Source organism: Ochotona curzoniae, unplaced genomic scaffold (genome assembly GCF_017591425.1).
Source record: "Ochotona curzoniae isolate NIBS_2020 unplaced genomic scaffold, NIBS_Ocur_1.0 scaffold_2587, whole genome shotgun sequence".
In the NCBI taxonomy this organism is placed as follows: Eukaryota; Metazoa; Chordata; class Mammalia; order Lagomorpha; family Ochotonidae; genus Ochotona; species Ochotona curzoniae.
The window spans coordinates 16,037,140-16,056,786 of record NW_024467096.1 but is presented as its reverse complement, the minus strand read 5'-3'; the positions used below and the strand labels follow the sequence as shown (position 1 = coordinate 16,056,786).

The window sequence follows — 19,647 nt, the reverse complement described above, 5'->3', positions numbered from 1 at the left end:
ACGACCAAGGACAGCAGCAGGGCAGGCTAGGGTTCAGCAGCGTGGAACCTGCTTCGCCCTGCCGGCTTGGCTTCCCCCAGCACCGTCCTAGTGTTCCGGGTTTTCCTCTAACGCCACCCGCATCACCTTTCCAAGAGGCGCATCTCCCTTTAAGGAAACGCACGCCAGCATCCAGAGGTAACGTGCAGAAGCGTAAATGAAAAATGTCCACGTCTCAGCAAGCAGACAAGCGAAGGAAAACCAGCTGTCAGTTTCAGAGGCTCTGAGCTGTAACGGGGTTTCAGGTTTCTCTCGGTCTCTGCCCTCTCTCTCGCCGCTGTGTCCCCCATAATAATACCAGTTTTCTAATCACTTCAAATCACAAATACTGCCCTTGTAAAAACAAATGCCGATCAAACACAGAAATAGAATGCAATACTCACAACGAAGGATTCCTACACATGCTGTCCCGTTTTCTTGCTTTAGAAAGGTAGAAGGCTAATTTTAAAAGCCTTGCAAAATTGCAAAAATAAGGGCGAGGGGGATTCCAGCTACACAATCCTCCAGCCCACTGCAAAGGAGCCCACAGGCTTGCTGACGTCACAGATTCATGAATGGATGTAAATTGGCTGGTTTAGGATTCCGCACAGACTTCGCTGTGGTGCGTGCAATAAAAAAAAAAAAAAAAAAAGGGTGGAGGCGGGTCTAGAGTACGCCTGGCCAATAGGCTTCAGGCAGTCACCGCCTGCCTTCTTTTAGAAGGAATCTGGTCACAGAATAAACAGAGTCTGCCAATCAGGCGTCTGCCCCTGCCCCAAGACAGACTGGTCGCTTCGGGGGTGATTGTGTGTGTATGTGCGGGTGTGTTTCAAGCTGTGATAATCATAATAACACTGTCACGGATATGGAGTATGGGAATCAAAATAGATCATCAGTGGGGCAACACTATTAAAAATACACATGGAAGCAATCACATCTTCTACTCATTAGAGCTCTTTAAGCTTTTCTTGTTCAGCAATGTGTGATAACAAAGCCATAGAAATAGCTTCTAAAACTGGTGACCAACGGACATACATGCCCTGCACGACAGAACTATAGGAAACCACCTTGAAATGTTTGTGGAAAGTGGAATAAAAAAATACGTTTTTTATGTGCCAGATATTTGAAGTCTATGCATATGAGGAGTTTTCAAAAAGTTCATGGAAAAACGGATACTATGAAGTAAAAACAAGCATGGATTCTTTTTAAATGGCACTTTTCCATAAGCTGTTTGAAAAAAAAAAGCAAAATAATAGAGCGTACTTTGGAGTAAAAAATTCAGTGATTGACAAAATGTAAGTGTGTGAGATAATATTACATAAGTATCACTGTTTGGTGTAACAATAACATTTTTCTGATCTTTGTGACATTTCAAAAGTGGGCATGGCTTAGTCACTTATTGTTATAGTTAAATAAGATTTAGTATTTCCTCAGTGGTACATGCAACTTCCAACAATAAATTCAGTAAGAACTATCTCCAAAATGATTCTTACTGAATTTTTGGGCAAACTTTGGCTTCAGCAACAACTCTTACTACTTACAGTAAAAATGGTTGTGTTAAACTCACCCAGATGAGTCAAAGTTTCCTCCTCTCTTCGTACATTTTCAAAGTCACACAATGGTGGGTTAATGCATTTTACTTCTCCTATACCCTGCCACTTTGCCCCCTAATCACCAACCCTTTATAGACTTCTGAATCAACTACGCTGTTTTTGAGCTTAGGAAATGGTCTCAAAGCCTTCAAACTGAAATAACACATTCCATTTTGCTAAAGGGAGTTATTGTGGAAAGTTAGTACTGAAAAGATAAACTCAAGACATTTGTCTGGGTGCGATGGGAGTGCTCAAGATCAATAGAACAGCGGTCCTCTCCCAGCAGCCCTTTTGTGTACTGCATAGGTCTTTATTAATACATGTGGTCATACAGCAAGATTATTTAGACCAAGAAATGGAAAGAAAAGCCCAGCGTGTTGGCTCAATTGGCTAATCCTTCCCTTGCAAAGCACAGGGATCTCATACAGGTACTGGTTCATGTCCTGGCTGCTCCACTTCTGGATCCAGCTCCCTGCTTATGGCCTGGGAAAGCAGTGGCGGATGGCTTAAATCCTTGGGCCCTTGCACCCACATGCGAGACCAGAAGAAGCTCCTGGCTTTGGATTAGCCCAGCTCTGGCCATTGTGGCCATTTTAGGAGTGAGCCAGCAAATGGAGGATTCTTTCTCTCTCCTTTTCTCCATTAACTCCGCCTTTCAAATAAAAATACTCTTTTCTTTAAAGAAAGAAATGTGTTGTTGAGGATTTGAATCTTAATTTAATATATATGAATTTAAGCTTAAAAATTATCACATGAAGCTGGTGCCTACCCTACGACACAGTGCACTTCTAGAGAGAGGAAGCCCAGTCCTAGTGTGCGTAGTTTGTATTTTAGCATGCGAGCATGCTAAGTGCAGAGAACTCCAAAGATACTATCAAGCAAGTTAGCTTCTCTAAGAACCAGATGAATCTCTTCAATTTCAGTAATGGCTAGAAGATGACTCTGAACTAATCGCCAAAGAAAATATGAAAAACTCTGTATTAGATAAAAATATAAGTATAAACGTAAAAAAAAAAAAAAAAGAACAAACTAGGGCCTACACTGTGGTGCTGCAAGTTAAGCCGCAGCTAGCAGTTGAAGTCCTCACCTTGAACGCGCTGGGATCCCATATGGGCACCCGTTCTAATCCTGGCAGCCCCACTTCCCATCGTGTTCTCTGCTTGTGGCCTGGGAAAGCAGTCAAGGACGGCCCAAGGCTTTGGGACCCTGCACCCGTGTGGGAGACCCGGAGGAGGTTCCTGGTTCCTGGCTTCGGATTGGCGCAGCACCAGCCCTTGCGCTCACTTGGGGTGTGAATCATCAGACAGAAGATCTTCCTCTCTGTCTCTCCTCCTCTCTGTGTATCTGACTTTGTAATAAAAATGAATAAGTCTTTAAAAAAATAAAAGCTTACTTAAGCAACAATTCTAGAGAAATACAAAGATCATAACTGCAAGCCTGTGCTGTGGTACAGTAGGTTAAACCATTGTCTTTCATGCTAGCACTCCCCATGAGCTCCAGTTTTAGCCCTAGTTGCTCTGCTCCTGACACAGCTTCCTGTTAATGTGTCTGGGAGACATGATGATGTTACAGGTTCCTGGCTCCTGCCAAATCCATCCCCAGACTTTTGTAGCCATTTAGCAAGTGAACCTACCAATGGAAAACCTTTCTTTGTAACTCTGCCTTAAAATAAATATTTTTGTAAAAAGAAATAGACATCTAAGAAAAATAAGTATTACAGAAATCTAGCCTTATATAAAGGGAGGCCATCAAATAAATATCAACTATCTAAATGTCATCACCCTATTACCATTTAGGGGTGTGTGTGTGCATATATATATATATAGAGAGAGAGAAAATATATATGTATACTTACATGTTATATAGATATATGTTTTGTGATTAGCATATTTGTTTTCTTGTCCATTTCTTTTGATTTATTCTTTCTTGAAAGTTTTGGCTTGATTTCCCATTTGTTTGTGTATGTATTATGATTGCTTATGATAGGTATTACATATATTTTTGAAAAGGAAGACTGTAGGGGCTGTTGCTGTGACACAGTGAGTTAAGCCATCACTTGTGGCATCCCACATAGCAGTGCCAGAGCTCACAACTCCGTGTCCATCCAGCTCCCAGTAATGTGCTTGGGAAAGCAGAGGAAGGTGGTCCAGGTGCTTGGGCTTCTGTCACCCATGGGGAAGACGCAGGTGGAGTTTCTGGCTCCTGGATTTTGTCTGGACAAGTCCCAGTAGCAGCTGGTGTATCCATTTTTAGAGTGAACCAGGGATAAAAGATTTCTCTGTCATTTTGCCTTTCAAGTAAATATTAAAGAAAAACAAAAGGCCTAGAAACAAAAACTATATTAAACATACATATCAGTAAACTTTCAAAAGGATGAAAATTTCATGTTGATAAATTTTGTAATCATCTTTTGATAAAAGAAAACCCTAAGGGTACAAACAATAATGGCAAATTTTAAAGAATATTGAGTATTAGCTAGATTTTAATTCTTCAATTTGCTTTATCAGTGGTAATATACAGCTAGAGAAAAACAGCTGCTTGGTATTTTATATGCTGTTCAGAATAAATCTTAAGTGATTAAATCAATGAAGGATAGAGGCAAGGGGAGTGACTGGATCTGCCACCTCAGATGTCATGAAGAGAACCTTGTGGGGCTTTCCAGGCAGACTGAGCATAAGCCTAGGACTCCAAAGAGAAAACAGGAACCCAAAATATGAATTCTGGGCAGAGTTATATACCTAAATATTTGTTACAAAGAATCAAAGTTGTTATTCTGGGGAAAATGAGAAACTTGCTTTCACTTGGTCATTATTGTAATGATTTTGACTTAAAAATTTAGGCAACAGTTCCTTTTTCTTTTTTTTAGTGTCTAAAAACACACTGAATTTTATTACAAGACTTCATTTTTGTCCTTTAAATTTTAGCACTCTTCCAAGCAATTTTTTTAATTAATCATATTTATTTTTGATGATAATTGATTAGGGTGATAAGGGTCAAGGGCTACAGGAATAGGTAAGCTCACCATTCCACATTCTCCTTTTTTTTTTTCTTCCTGTATCTGGGGGAAGGAGATGACAAGCAGAGAAATCACACCCAGCCTCCCAAACACCTCTGTGCCCTAGGATGGACGACAGCCACCTGACACCATCCCAGAGTCCCCGATGTGGCACATGCTCTGAGAGTTCTGCTCAAGAGGTTTCGATAGTTCAACAGTCCTGAATTACTGCCAATCTTGCCACTCTAAGCATGATGAAATCTCTCCAGAATCCACTGGCTGACATTCTCCACCTTAGAGTCTCCATTTGCCCAGATACTCATTGCCAACACTTAGCTGGGGTAGTTGATCAATTTGTTCTGTCCTCTGTCATGGTACCAGGTGTCCTCCACAGGTTCCAATGTACTGCCATATCCTCCATCTACATTTGGATATGCTGTCCACTGCTCCATCTAAGCCACTGAGGAGGCCCAGCTCTGACACATACACTCCATGGTGAGACCATGGAACCTGCAATTCTCTTCATGGATGGGGTTCTGACTCCAGCGATTCAGTTGGAGGGGTCACCAAAGAAACTTCATCTGAGGTGATCCCAAACCTGATTCATGTGTGTGCTTGCCAATACAGGATCTGGTACAGTCTGTCACCCAATCAGTTTATACATATGCTGGTAGTTGCAATTGCTGGGTCAGTTCTGCCTCCAGCCCTGTCTTCACAACCCAATGGGTGCTGGAACCCAGTCCAATCCTGCCCACCATACATTCGGCCCTCAGGCAAAACAGTGGGAGCTGAAGCCTTATTGGAGCAACCCATGATAAACCCCACAAATACTGTCTCTTGCACTGGTACCCATCCCTGCCAGTATATACAACAGACTGGTTCTATCTATCCCACATCCCATCCAGCTCTTAAATATGTCAGTGGGTGTTGAAGCCTAGTTCATGCCAACAGGCCCCACTATCCAGCTCACCCCTGTGCTGGCAGGCACCACTCTCTGTCCAACTACGCCTGTCCCAATCCTGGTTCTCATGCTCACCAGTGGGAATGGCAACCAAAGAGGGAGGTGCCCACTGTTTTCTTAATGGGCCTACTCCCACTCCTGGATCACAGATCATTTTTTTTTAAGTGTCTGAGGTCACAGAGGTCTTAACCTACCCTTGGGTTTCAAAACACACTAATCTCAGGAGTGGAATTACCTTGGTGGGCCTTTTTGAAAGAACTGATGATGTCCCATCTTCTTCAACAGAAATTGTTGAAATACAGCCAGAGTTTCTTAAAATATTAAACATAACACCTATCTGGGGCCAGCTTTGTAGCATACCAGGTAAAGTCAGCACCTGCAATGCAAGCATCCCATATGGGCACTGGTTCAGGTCCCAGTTGCTCCATTTCCCACCCAGTTCTCTGTGAATGGCCTAGGAAAGCAGAGGAGGATGACCCTGTGTTTAGGGTACTTAAGTGGCAGAATAAGAAGAAGCTCCTGGCTTTGGCCGGCTCCAGTGCTGGCCATTATGGCCATCTGAAGAGTGAACCAGCAGATAGATGCTCGATTCTCTCTCTCTCTCTCTTTCTCAATCCACCATCCCTTTCTGTAACTTTGACTATCAAATAAATAAATGTTAAAAAAAAAACACATATGATACAGCTAAAGCCTACGTGAAGACTTGTACACAAATGTTCATAGTAGCTTTATCTGTAATGGTTTCCAAATGAAAACAACCCAAACGTCTGTCAACAAATGAATGAAGAAATTGCACTATATTCATACAATAGTATTACTGTATAGCAATAAAAAAGAATGTACTGTTGAGGCATGCTGCCACGTGGATGGGTCTCTCAAAGTAACTAGTCTGAGTGAAAGAGGTCAGTTAAACGGTTGGGTGTTGGGGTACACAAGTTTAAGCCACCTCTTGGGACACCCACAGCCCATGTCAGAGTGCCAGTCTGAGTCCCAGCTACTCTGCTTCTGATCCAGCTCCCTGCTAAAACACCTGGAGGAAAGTGCATGCTGGCCTGAGGAGCTGGGTCCCTGCCTCCCACAGGAGAAACACAGAGTTTGCATGGGAGTTAGCCTGGTCCAGCTCTAGCGTTGTGGGTATTTGCAGAGTGAACCAGCAGATCAGTCCATCTCTCCCCCTCTGTCACTCTGCCTTTCAAATACACTAACCTTAAAAAAGTACGAGTACACATACTATAGTTCCTGTCTGTCACATAACATTCTAGGAAACATACACTAATGTATTATGAATTAAAGCATAATGGTGGGCTGGAATCGCTTTCTGAGGATGGAAATCAATGCCAGAGGCAGGTCCTCTGAAATTCGTGTGCAAGAATGGTTCTCCTTCCATGGAGCTACTCTAGAGACAGCAAAATATTTGCTATTCATCTCCTACCCCCATGCCTGTAATTTTAGCTCCCACATATAAGATACGATATGTGGTATCTTTCTTTCTAGCTGAAAAAAAGTGTATCGTGCACACGGAGGCCTGATTGCTCCTTTCAGACTTTAACATGGTGCTCTCTGCTGCTCTCTGTTGACAAAAAGAAGGAAGAGCAGCCTTTGCAGAACACGCTTGTGTCCTTTTAGCTAAGGATATGAGGTCGCTCTTAAAGTTTGTGAAAAATGAAATTAAAATGGAATTGGTGAAGACATTTTTGGAAATATATGCAATGTTTTTCCACAAAAAGCACTTGTTGGTGACCCTTGTATACAGATTTCAGCATTTGCTTGCATGAAAAGAAACTTTTTTTTTTTTAAAGATTTATGTATTTTTACTGGAAAGCCAGATATAGAGAGAGGAGGAGAGACAGAGAGGAAGATCTTCCATCCAATAAGTCACTCCCCAAGTGACCACAACGGTCAAAGCCGAGCTGATATTAAGCCAGGAACTTCCTCCAGGTCTCCCACACGGGTGCAGGATCCCAAGATTGCTTTCCCAGGCCACAAGCGGGGAGCTGGATGGGAAGTGGAGCTGCTGGGATTAGAACCGGTGCCCATATGGGATCCTGGTGTGTTCAAGACGAGGACTTGAGCCGCTAGGCCACCTCGCTGGGCCCAAAACTTACCTTTTATTTACATTTTCCACAAACTTTGAAATACCCCTTTATTAATCCCTTAGAGAAAAATATAATAAGAACAAGGATTCCTTAAGCTGGGTCACAGAAAGAGCCTTGGGAATGTGGGGTGAGGCTGAATGAAAGGCCAAGAGCTGCTCTTACTATTACAGAAGGTAGCCAGTCCTTGGGATTGGCTTGTCTTTGGCAAGGTGACATGATCATTTTTTTTAAGTGTCTGAGGTCAAGAGGACTTAACCTACCCTTGGGTTTCAAAACACACTAATCTCAGAAATTCACAGAACACAGGTCATTGCCTTCTTAGCTGGTGGTACTTCACATGGACTTCACAGAAGAGCATCCCCTGGAGTGGGAATACCTTGGTGGGCCTTTTTGAAAGAACTGATGATGTCCCATCTTCTTCCCCATTAGGGGAAGGCAATTCTCATCATTTTCAGGATATTCCTGCCATTCCATTACTTTCAATAACCCGTTGTCTGCTTCCAGAGAATGTGAAAGGAACCCCCTCCTTTTCCACTACAGGGAAAGACCATTCTGATGGCAGCCTTCTCCATTTTCCTTTGGTTCAGGTGTGCTGTTGTCTTCCAACTTAATAAACATATCACCAAACAAGCACAAAAATAAATTGTTGCTCATATGTCCTCCAGCAAAAGTCATCAGAAAAATGATACTGGTGGGAATGTAAACAGGAATGGCCATCTTAGAAGACAGTCTGTCAATCTCATACAAAATTAAACATATACTCTGCCATGTGGACCCAACTATTTGTGCTCCTTGATTTTTACTCAAAGGACCTGACAACTAATGTTCACCAAAAATACTGCACGTGAATGTTCAAGACAGTTTTCTTCATGATGGCCAAAATGTGGAAACAATGAAGGTTCCCTTCAGTAGGTGAATGATCACTGAAATAAATTCGAGGGCCCAGCACAACGGCCTAGTGGCTGAAGCTCTCTCCTTGCATGCTCTAGGATCCCATATGGGTGCCAGTTCGTATCCTGGCAGCCCTTCTTCCCATTCAGTAGCATGTTATTTAACTTCATGGTATTGTTAATTTCTTTTTTTTTCTTTGCTTCCTGTTGTTTGTTTTGTGGCTTTTCATTTAAGGGGAAGCATAGTAAATGTGCAATGGAGACTATCATATCCAGATGTGAGGATACAATGCAGTATGCATCTCTACTTCCAGACAAAGATGGACCCCAATGAAACCGCTTACTATATCTTGACAATAGGGTGTTGGACTCTGCCACTGTCCATGCCTGCAATTATGGACATATGACTGTGTATTCAGAACTATACTATAGTAATGATATAGTGGAACTCTGTGAGGGGAGAGGGATTTGGGGAGGGAATAAGGGAAATCCCAGGGCCTATGGAACTGTATCATAAAATGATAATAATAAAAAGAATTAAAAAAAAAAAGTTGCTGAGCTCTCAGTATGTGTTGGCTGGCCTTGAGCTGAGATCTGGTGAGAAGTACTTGGTCCCTGCCCTGAAGAAGGTTACAGTTTGGAACTGGAAACTTTCCTAACACTTCTCCACATTTAGACCATTGGCTGGCAGAGAGTTGGGGTGAAAGGATGCCTTATTGCAAAACCACCCGAGGAAAACAGCTCAGGCTAGCTTCACTTTCTAAAATCCAATCTGTTTCTTCCTATCCTGAGGAAGTCTTCAGGAAGGACAGAAAAGGAAACCACTGCTTCCTAGACAGCATTTTTCGTGCAAACTTTGGTTGCTCCCGGTTTAGAACAATCTGGTTTCTCTGACATCAAAATTGTCATTAGCTTCAACTGACCACAATAGTCACCAGATTTTCCCCTCAAAATCTTTAAGCATGAGGCCTGTTTTGCTGCCATCTCTCTTAGTCCATGGAACACAACATCCACCTGCAGTTCCTTTTGGAAACTAAGCATATCCCAGTATCCCATACTAGAATGCCAGCTCAAGGTTCTAGCTGCTCTGTTTGCAATTCAATTCCTTGCTTATGCTCCTGGGCAGCAGATGATAGCTTAAGTACTTGGGTCCCTGCCACATATAGGGGAGACTCTGAAGTTCTGGCTTTGGCCAGGGCCAGCCCTTGGCCATTTGGAGAGTCAATCAGCAGATAGAAGATGTGTGTGTGTGTGTGTGTGTGTGTGTGTGTGTGTGTGTGTTGTGTGTGTGAGAGAGAGAGAGAAAGAGAGATTCTGCCTTTAAATAAATACAATAAACCTTGAAAAAATTTTAATTAGCAAGACAAACCTCTACTTAAGATCAATCAAAATGAAAGCAGAATTTCAAAAAAATCACATTTTCTTAGAATATGTTTTTACTGTATTAAGGTATTTATGGCTCTGTATTAAGTGAACAGCTCCAAAAGACCACTCCACTGGAAAAGAGGCTGGCGTCTTCAACTAGTCTTCACCATAAGGAAATCTATAAGAGAAATACCTTTACCATGAAAGAAATACCTTTTTAAAAAAGTAGACTGAAGGGCCTGGCGCCATGGCCCAGTGGCTAAAGTTCTCACCTTGAACACACCAGGATCCCATATGGGCGCTGGTTCTAATCCCAGCAGCTCTGCTTCCCATCCTGCTCCCTGCTTGTGGCCTAGGAAAGCAGTCAAGGATAGCTCAAAGCTTTAGGATCCTGCACCTGTGTGGGAGACCAAGAGGAGGTTCCTGGCTCCTGGCTTTGGATCGGCGTAGCAGTGGCTGTTGCACTCACTTGGGTAGTGAATCATTGGATGGAAGATCTTCCTCTCTGTCTCTCCTCCTCTCTGTACATCTGACTTTGTAACGAAAATAAAATAAATCTTAAAAAAAATAGACTGAGAAGCTAAGATTCCAGAAAAATAGTAATACATAATTTATAAACAACACAACATTTGAAAAATAAAATGCATTTTCCTCCTGCGAGAATTTGTGGGAGTTTACCGCTTAGTTGGACTAAAAAACAATCACAAATTTCTTGCTGAAGTTACAAGTACATTTCTGGAGTATCCCCTATCAAAACTCCTTTATATTTAGGGCAAGTGTTTGGGCCCAGAAATGCCTCATGACATATGAACAGCAGCAAATTATGCTTCCCACTGCTGCTACCTACTGTATGCTGGAAAAATGGTTCTGAAATGCTTGAATGAGAATATTCAATATGTTAATATTAGTGAAGAATAATTTGTAAATCAGACAAGTTGATTTCACTAAATGCCTTGCTTCACTTTTAGTCAAACTGTGAATTCTAAATTTCTGAATGATGATCAATACAGTAGAGCTGTAAAAAAAAGAGTAAGTTTCATAAACCAATATTAAATGATTTTGTCAAGCTACACTGTGTATACACAAAGTACATATTTATATATACGTGTATATAACTATAATCTCTATGCAGAAAGTTCTATCAACTTTTGTGATGATAAAAATTTGATTCAAAATTAATAGGAAAATGAAAAGCAAACATATTTTTACTAATTTGGACAACTACAAGTTCAAAAATTACCCAGGTGGATAAACACACTAAAAAGGCAGGGTGGGGCCAGGGGAGAGGAAAAGTTCATAAACGGGTAATTCACATACATAAAACGATGCAATGACCAACATGGAAGACGCTCAAGTTCAGAATCACAGAAATACAAATTAAAATGAAAGGTGGCAGTTTCTACTTGCAAAATGGCTAGTACTGGTCTCTTTTTAAGGGATTTATTTGAAAGGCAGAGTTACTTACAGAGAAAGTAAGAGTTAGGGAAAGAGAGAGATCTTCTACCAGCTGGTTCACTCCCCAGATAGCTGTAATGGTCACAGCTAGGCCAGGCCAAGCCAGGAGTCAGAAGCTTCATCTAAATCTCTCACATTGGTGGCAGGGGCCCAAGCATGTGAGACATCCTGTATTACTTTTCCCAGGGCATTAGCAGGGAGCTGAATTGGAAGTGGAGCGGTTGGGAATCGAATCGGCACCCACAGGGGACACCAATATTGCAGGTGGTGACTTAACCCACTGTGTTACCATGCTGGCTCCAAAATGTAAATATATTTTGACCCAAAATATAACCTCAGGTAACCAGAATATTTCATGAAGGATCTAGCTTATAAAGAGTTCATCACGGGCCCGGTACAATAGTGTGGTGGTTAGGGTCCTCACCTTGCATGTGCCAGGATCCCATATGGGCGTCGGTTCTAATCTTGGCTGCCCTGCTTCCCATCCAGCTCCCTGTTTGTGGCCTGGGAAAGCAGTCGAGGATGGCCCAGGGCCTTGGGACCCTGCACCCACATGGGAAACCCAGAAGAAGTTCCTGGCTCCTGGCTTTGGATCAGCTCAGATCTGGCCGTAACAGCCGCTTGGGGAGTGAACCATTGGATGGATGATCTTCCTCTCTGTCTCTCCTCCTCTCTGTATATCGGGCTTTCCAATAAAAATAAATAAATCTTAAAAAAAAAAAAAAGATTTCATCATGACACAGGCACTGTAGTGCAGCAAGCAAAGCCACAGCCTGGGGAACCAGCATCCCACATGGGCCCCACTTTCAGTCCCTATGTTCTACTTCTAATCTAACTAACTTTTTGCTCATTGGCCTGGGAAAGAAGCTGGAAATGGCCCAACCACTTGGGCTCCAACACACACGGGAGACCCAGAAGAAGCTCCTGGCTTCTGGCTCCAGATCAGCCTGGCTCTGACTGTTGTGGCCATTTGGGGAGTGAGCTAGTGTATGAAAGATCCCCCTCTCTATGTGTCTCTGTTTCTTCCTCTCTCTTTGTCTTACTCTACCTTTCAAATAATTTTTAAAATTTATTTATTTTTATTGGAAAGTCATATTTACAGAGAGAAAGAAAGACAGAGAGAAAGATCTTCCATCTGCGGTCAATTCCCCAAATGGCCACTATTGCCAGAGCTGAACTGATTCGAAGCCAGGAGCCAGGAGCTTCTTCCAGGTCTCTCACACAGATCCAGGGTCCCAAGACTTTGGGCTATCTTCTGCTGCTTTCCCAGGCCATAAGCAGAGAGTTGGAAGGGAAGTGGAACAGCCAGGATACGATCTGGCACCCATATGGGATCTCAGCACATGCAAAGCGAGGACTTTAGTCACTAGGCTATTGCACTGGACCCAGTAAATAATTTTTTAAAAAGATTAGCTCAACAAAATAATTTGTAACAATACTAGGACATACAATTTGAGTGCAAAAGCTTTGAAATCCATGGAATCTTTGGATTTTAATGTACTTTTAAATTACCATCTTATATGTGACTATATTTTGCATATATATTTTGTATTTATTGTATATATACTCATTGTGTATAGATTGTACATATATACACACATATAATATGTATATATATATATATATATATATATAATTTTGCAAGGAAACAGAAAAGTTCAGATGACTAGGATTAGAGATGAATATACAGGAAGATGTTAAATCCCATTTACAACATCCTTATAGGAGGCATGGTCACCTGGAGAAAGGGAAGGATAATAGAGTTGGCATTGCAGGGAGAAGGACAGACTTGAATAGTCACCATGGGAAATTCAGAGTTACGAATGAATTAAAGGTCACTAGTCAGCTTGAGAGCTTAAGTGCCATTGCAAAGCAACCAACAATGGTGGCAGAAAACCTGAGTAGAGAGATATTCTACATTGGGCACAGTCAAAAGAAGAAGGGCCAGCCAAAAGTTGATAGATGGAAGTGGAAGTATGGGAAGTTAAGAATGGAGGGAGTGGGGCCCGGTGCGGTGGCGCAGTGGTTAAGGTCCTCGCCTTGCACGCCCCGGGATCCCATATGGGCGCCGGTTCTAATCCCAGCAGCCCCGCTTCCCTTCCAGCTCCCTGCCTGTGGCCCGGAAAAGCAGTCGAGGATGGCCCAAAGCCTTGGGACCCTGCACCCGTGTGGGAGACCTGGAAGAGGCTCCTGGCTTCGGACCGGCATAGCATCAGTCGTTGTGCTCACTTGGGGAGTGAATCATCGGATGGAAGATCTTCCTCTCAGTCTCTCCTTTCTGTATATCCATATTTCCAACAACAACAAAAAAAAATCTTTAAAAGAAAAAAAAAGAATGGAGGGAGTGATTATCGAATGGCTCATGTTTCCTGGCTGGACCAGAGAGGAGAGAAACGGGTCAGGAACATGTTCAGTTTGGCCACTTTGGTATCTACTGATGTGTATCTTACATAGTAGGGCAATGTGACGCAATGTTTGAGAAATAAGTGGAGAAAGGCTAAATAAAGAGAAGGGTAAGACAACTGTGCAGCTGAGCACCTACTTTGTAACTGATCACCTGGCACAACAGGTACAGCTAATAGATGGTGGCACTTATCCAGTGACATAGACTGTAAACCTTTAAAACCAAGGAACATACAGCACAGGGCCTCGTAAAGGAAGCATTCACTAGTGGTCTACTGAATGAACAAATGCACAAACATCGCACAGGAAGGTAGATGCAGGATCTACAGGAACAAATAATAGAAATTTTTACACTGTAGCTTTGAATTTGGGAAATGAGCTCCCAAAATGCTACTGGGGACAGTACTACTGCAGGCTCCTTAAATGCAGGAAACCACTGCTTACGTCACTCCTGCTAGCTGCATGTCTAGGTGTTTCAAGCTGCAGTACAGTCTGGTTTAAAGGTTGTATTGTGGGATTAGGTATATATTTTGCCTGCCAGCTTTTTATCATATAATTTCTATTCATTAAACAACACCCTTCAGAGGGAGAATCAGCCATGAGCAGCATAAAGAAGAAAAACAAATAGACACTATACTGTCTTTAGTATAGAAAACATCTTAAGGAGGATATTTATTCTAGGCTGGAAGTGTCAGGCACAGTTTCCAGTGTCCCTCAAGTCCTCACCTCCCTATGCTCACATCCTTATACGATCCCTTCCCCTTGAGTGTCGGCAGGAGTTGCCTCTAATCAACAGAGTGCAGTAAAGCTGCCACAATGCATGTGATTACAAGCACCTAATGATGTGATTGTGCAATATGCAACTACAGCACTTATCTGGATTCTCTCAGCCTCTCTCTGCCTCCTTAATAGCTATAAGGAAATAAGTAACCACACTGGGGAACTCCACATGACAAGGAAGTGTGGGTGGCTTTTATGAGTTGAGAGCCGATTCAGGCCAATGGGCAAAAAAGAAAAACAAAACAAAACACCAGGACAAACTAAAGCTATTAGTTCAAGCACCACAAGGAACTGAATACTGTCAACAACTCCCAGGGCTCCCCAATTGAGCTCCAGGCAAGAAACCCAGCTCTGGCTAACAACTGGATAGAAACCACGTAAGACCCCTAAGCAGAGGACACAGCCAGCCAAGCTCAGTCATTATGTGTTAAGTTACTGAGTCCACGATATACATGCTGTTGTACAGATAAATGTATAAACTAATGCAACACAAAACTTGACTCCATACCCACTAAGACAGTTTGGTTTACATTTATTTAGAAAACATCTAAGAAGCTCATTGAGGCGCACCTAATAAATAAAATGCCATATGTGAACACTTCCCATCATATAAATAATGGTGAGTAATACAACAGGGCAAACATCTTGCCTGGTGAGTCCAGTGAGTATGATTTGTGAACTTTAAGTAAGAGACAAGGATCATTCATGGTATTATACTAGATAGTAAAGAAAAAATGTGAAAAATTTAAAAGGTACAGGTCCTGCCTTCTTCCTGAAAGACTTATCAACGTTGTCCTGCTATTCCTTTATCTAAAGTTCTCACTTCCCAGTATCTTGGTAATGTAGCAAAAGCCTGTGGGTATAGATAAGACAGGTAGAACAGCTGACCAGTTGCACTGAGACCTGCAGACAGAGCTTGGGGGACAAGGGAGTGTTGAGGATATGAGTTGCATATTGCATCAAAACGAATGCCCCAAACTTAACAACTCACAACAACAGATACACATGTATTGTCTCACACTGTTTCTTGGCATCAGGACTCTGAGAGCAGCTTAGGTGCGTGGTTCTGGCTCAGGGTCTCTCACGAAGTTGCAGTCAAGCTGGAGACCAAGGTGCAGCCATCTGAAGCCTTGACTAGGGCTTGAGGAACTATTCTCAAGATTGTTGCCTCACATGGCTAGCTGCAGGAAGCCTGGTTCCTCGCTTGCTGTTTGCAGTAGTCCTGGTTGCCTGTCACATGGGCCATCGGAGTGTCCTCATGACCAAGGAACTGGTTTCCTCAAGAGCATATTATTAATAGCAAATAAACTCCTCCTTGCTTTGGCTGACCCAGTTCAGAGACTGACACGCTTTTTCTCAAAGCATCTTACGGTACAGTATGGTACAGGCCACATAGGCTCTGTTGTGATTAGTCACCTCAGCTGTCGCAGTGCATAAACAGCACATACAACATAGAAGCAAGCAGGCATGGTATGTTTCAACAAAGCTTTCTTTATATAGTACGCAGTCTGTGAACTGTAGTCTGCCAACGCTGACCTGGTATCCAAAGCTGCACACCTGGCTTCCTCTTTATTTCATTCATCAGAAACAAGTTATGAAGATCCAGTCCACACTCAAGGGGGAGGGAATTAAACTTTATCCTTTGAAGATAAAAACAAAAGAATTTGTAGACTTATCCTGCAACCACTATGGTGGGTCTCATACAGTCAGCAGAATGTAGGCTAAGCACAGCATTGATTTCTTAGGAATGCTGTGGCACTTTTCATAAACTTGGTGATTTAAAACAACAGAAATGTTTTCTTTCACAACTCTAGAGGCTAGAGTTCTAAAAACCAAGTTTATCAGCATGTCCATGTTCCTCTTGAAGGCTCTGGGGAAGACTCCTGCCTTGCCTCTTAGTGTCTGGAGGTTCCTGGAATTCCTTCACACTCCTTGGCTTATAGCTGCTTGCCCTCTGTCTCGGCCCTGTCGTCTCTTCACATGAACTTCTTCCTTATTTCCACCCCTGTGTGTTCTCTCCTGTTTGTATAAGGGCACTGGTCATTGAATGTAGGGCCTTCCCAGCCAAGTAAGGACTCACAGTAAAGAATTACATCTACAAAAAAGCTACTTCCAAATAGTCATGTTCTGAGGTTCTGGTGGACACTCACTTGAGGGAACACCATTATGTATGTGTTTTCAAATATTTTTATATTGTTATTATTCATGTGAAAGCCAGAGAGAGAGAGAGAGAGAATCTGAGTCTCTAGTGTGGGTGGCAAGGGCCCAAGCACTGGGGCCCTCTTCCACTACTTTTCCCAAGCCATTTCCAGGGAGCTGGATTGGAAGTTGAGCAGTCAGGACAGGAACCAGCACTCATGTGGGATGCTGGTGTCGCAGGCAGCAGCTTTACCTACACACCACAGCACCTGCCCCTGCTGTTGAAGTTTTTATAGAGAGCTGAATATTCTCTGAAATCAGTTTCCATGCAAAACCTCAGAATGTGATCTGATTTGGAGGTAGGGGACTTGGAGATAGAATTAGTTAATATGAAATACTGAGTCAGTCAGGTCCCAAGTGCAATGACTGACGACATCTTTATAAGAAGGGGAAAGGACACACACCTAAGCTCCAAAATATGTGCAGGGTTTGATCCTCATAGTCCCCAGGATAAAGTACAAACTCTTCAATCTGGCACATAAAGCTGTTCCTGATACAACTCTGTTTCTCTGTCCTCACTCCCTGCCACTCCCCTCATGTCCACCCAAGGCTCTAGTAAAACTGAGCCTTCTCTCAGCCTACTAGGCTACACTATCCTGTTGTTGCCTCTTCCAAGAGTGCCCTATCGCCCTTCTTTCTTGAAAAGGTACCCTGTAATTTACATTAGGCTTCATCTGTGTAAACTATATATCATCTCATATGAACTTCAAGTGTTACTCTTTTATTTCATACTTAAAAATAAAAAAAGCCTGGGGCCTGGTGCAGTAGACTAGTGGCTAAAGTTCTTGCTTCGTACGTGGTAGGATCCCATACGGATGCTGGTTTGTATCCCAGTGGCCCCGCTTCCCATCCAGCTCCCTGCTTGTGGCCTGGGAAAGCAGTCGAGAATGGCCCAGAGCGTTCAGACTCTGCATCTGTGTGGGAGAGACCCAGAAGAGGCGCCTGGCTTCAGATTGGCTCAGCTCCAGCCATTGTGCTCACTTGGGGGGTGAGCCAGCAGTTGGAGGATCTTCCTCTCTGTCTCTCCTACTCTGTGTATGTCTGACTTTCCAATGAAAATACAATAACTCTTTTTAAAAAAAGCCTGACATATAATTATAAAAACCCAAATATGCAATCTCAAGCTTTCAGTGTGAATACACAATTCTATACATTTTTATAACTACCACCTAAAATCAAGACCTAGAAAAATTTCTATCACCTCTAGAAAATTCCATTGTTCATCTTTCCAATCAATACATTTTCCCAACTCCTCTCTAAAACTGCTTTGACTAAAAAAAAAAAAATTCATAAAACAATCATAATTTTCCTCATTGATTCTTGAAAGTATTTTCCATGGCCTTAGCCTGCAAGATTGTTGCAGTCTTACATTGCTGTACTATGTGAAGACTCCATAATTTAAACTATTTCCATCCCGCCCCCCTTTATCAGCAGTTTAGCTGCGCATGTGTGCGTGCTTGTGTACTATAGTTACTGGCAAGCAGAGATAGACAAATTTTAGCCCATGGGCCAAATCTAGCTAGCTGTTTTTAAAATAAGAACACAGCCCTCTCGGTTAGGTCTTGCCAGTGGCTGCTTTTATACTATAGCGGCAGGATTAGTAGTTGCTACAGACAACATATGACCCAGAGAGCCTAAAATATTTGTCATCTGGCCTTTTACCTGCTCTACATCAGTGGTTCTTACATTTTAGCATGCATCAGATTCACAAAGACATATTGTCATGCCATACCCCCGGTTTCTGCTTCAGTTAGTCTGGAAGTAGGGCCCAAGAATTTTATCTAAAACAAAATCTTAAGTAATGTTGACGCTGCTGGACTGTAAAACACATTTTGAAAACAACTAGTTTAGAAAAAACATTATATAACTAACTTACAACATTCTGTAGTATATATTATGCCATTTCATTTCTACCTTTGGTAATATTACTTTATGTTTCATTTCTTCATGTGCCTTAATTCTATTATACACTAATATTTTTGCTTTAAACAAGCTGAAAACTTTTTAAATTAACACACATAAAATTGACTTTTATGGTATATGGCTCTTATTTTTTCAGATTTATTCACTTTTATTGTAAAGGCAAATATACAGAGAGGAGGAGAGACAGAGAGGATGATCTTCCACCTGATGATTCACTCCCCAAGTGACCGCAATGGCTGGTGCTGCATTGATCCAGAGCCAGGAGCCAGGAACTTCCTCCAAGTCTTCTACTTGGGTGCACGATCCCAAAGCCTTGGATCATCCTTGACTGCTTCTCCAGGCCACAACCAGGGAGCTGGATGGGAAGTGGGACTGCCGGGATTAGAACCGGCACCCATATGGGATCCTGGCGTGCAAGATGAGGACTTTAGCCACTAGGCCACTGCACCTGGCCTAGTGATTTTTTTTTTAACATTGCTTTTTTTTAAGTTGGCTCTCTGATTTGTCATTTCCCTAATAACTTTAGATACTTTTAGTAAGGCAAGTTTGTAGTTTCTTAGACACTTGATTGTAATTGTGTGCCATACCCCTTTAGCCCCATTATTAAATTCTGTAAGCTGGGAGGATAATTGGAAGATGCAACAGAACTGAGGTCCGGGAGTTCTTAAACTCATTACTCTGATCATAGCAAGGACTGAGTTGCTAGAAAAGAGGTGCAGTTTGTCTCAGCAACCATTTCCAGGTTAATAAGTATTAGAGTTACATAAGCACCTTTCTGTTTGACCCCCACACTCTCTATGTGCTTTCAAAGTACTTCTTTTAACTGGTTATCTTATTTTTAATACAGGTAAAAATTGGTTTTTTTTTTTTAGTTCTAATCTAAAATTTTTTTTAATTATTATCTGTGTTGTCATCCTACCTCTACTTATTTGGCCAGCTGTTTCTCTTGCCCCTCTCTCCCTCCCCCTCC

The 19,647-nt window shown here is 42.3% G+C and overlaps 1 protein-coding gene across 1 annotated transcript in view; it reads right to left on the bottom strand.

The window, feature by feature from the left end:
* The window catches only part of MAP3K13 (mitogen-activated protein kinase kinase kinase 13), a 160,532-nt gene that overhangs the window by 103,248 nt on the left and 37,637 nt on the right, over positions 1-19,647 (bottom strand). Inside the window, exon 1 of the mRNA XM_041002670.1 lies at positions 423-662. The gene's annotated coding sequence lies outside the window, so the exon portion shown is untranslated. Of the gene's footprint in view, positions 1-422 lie in introns of the transcript that reaches the window.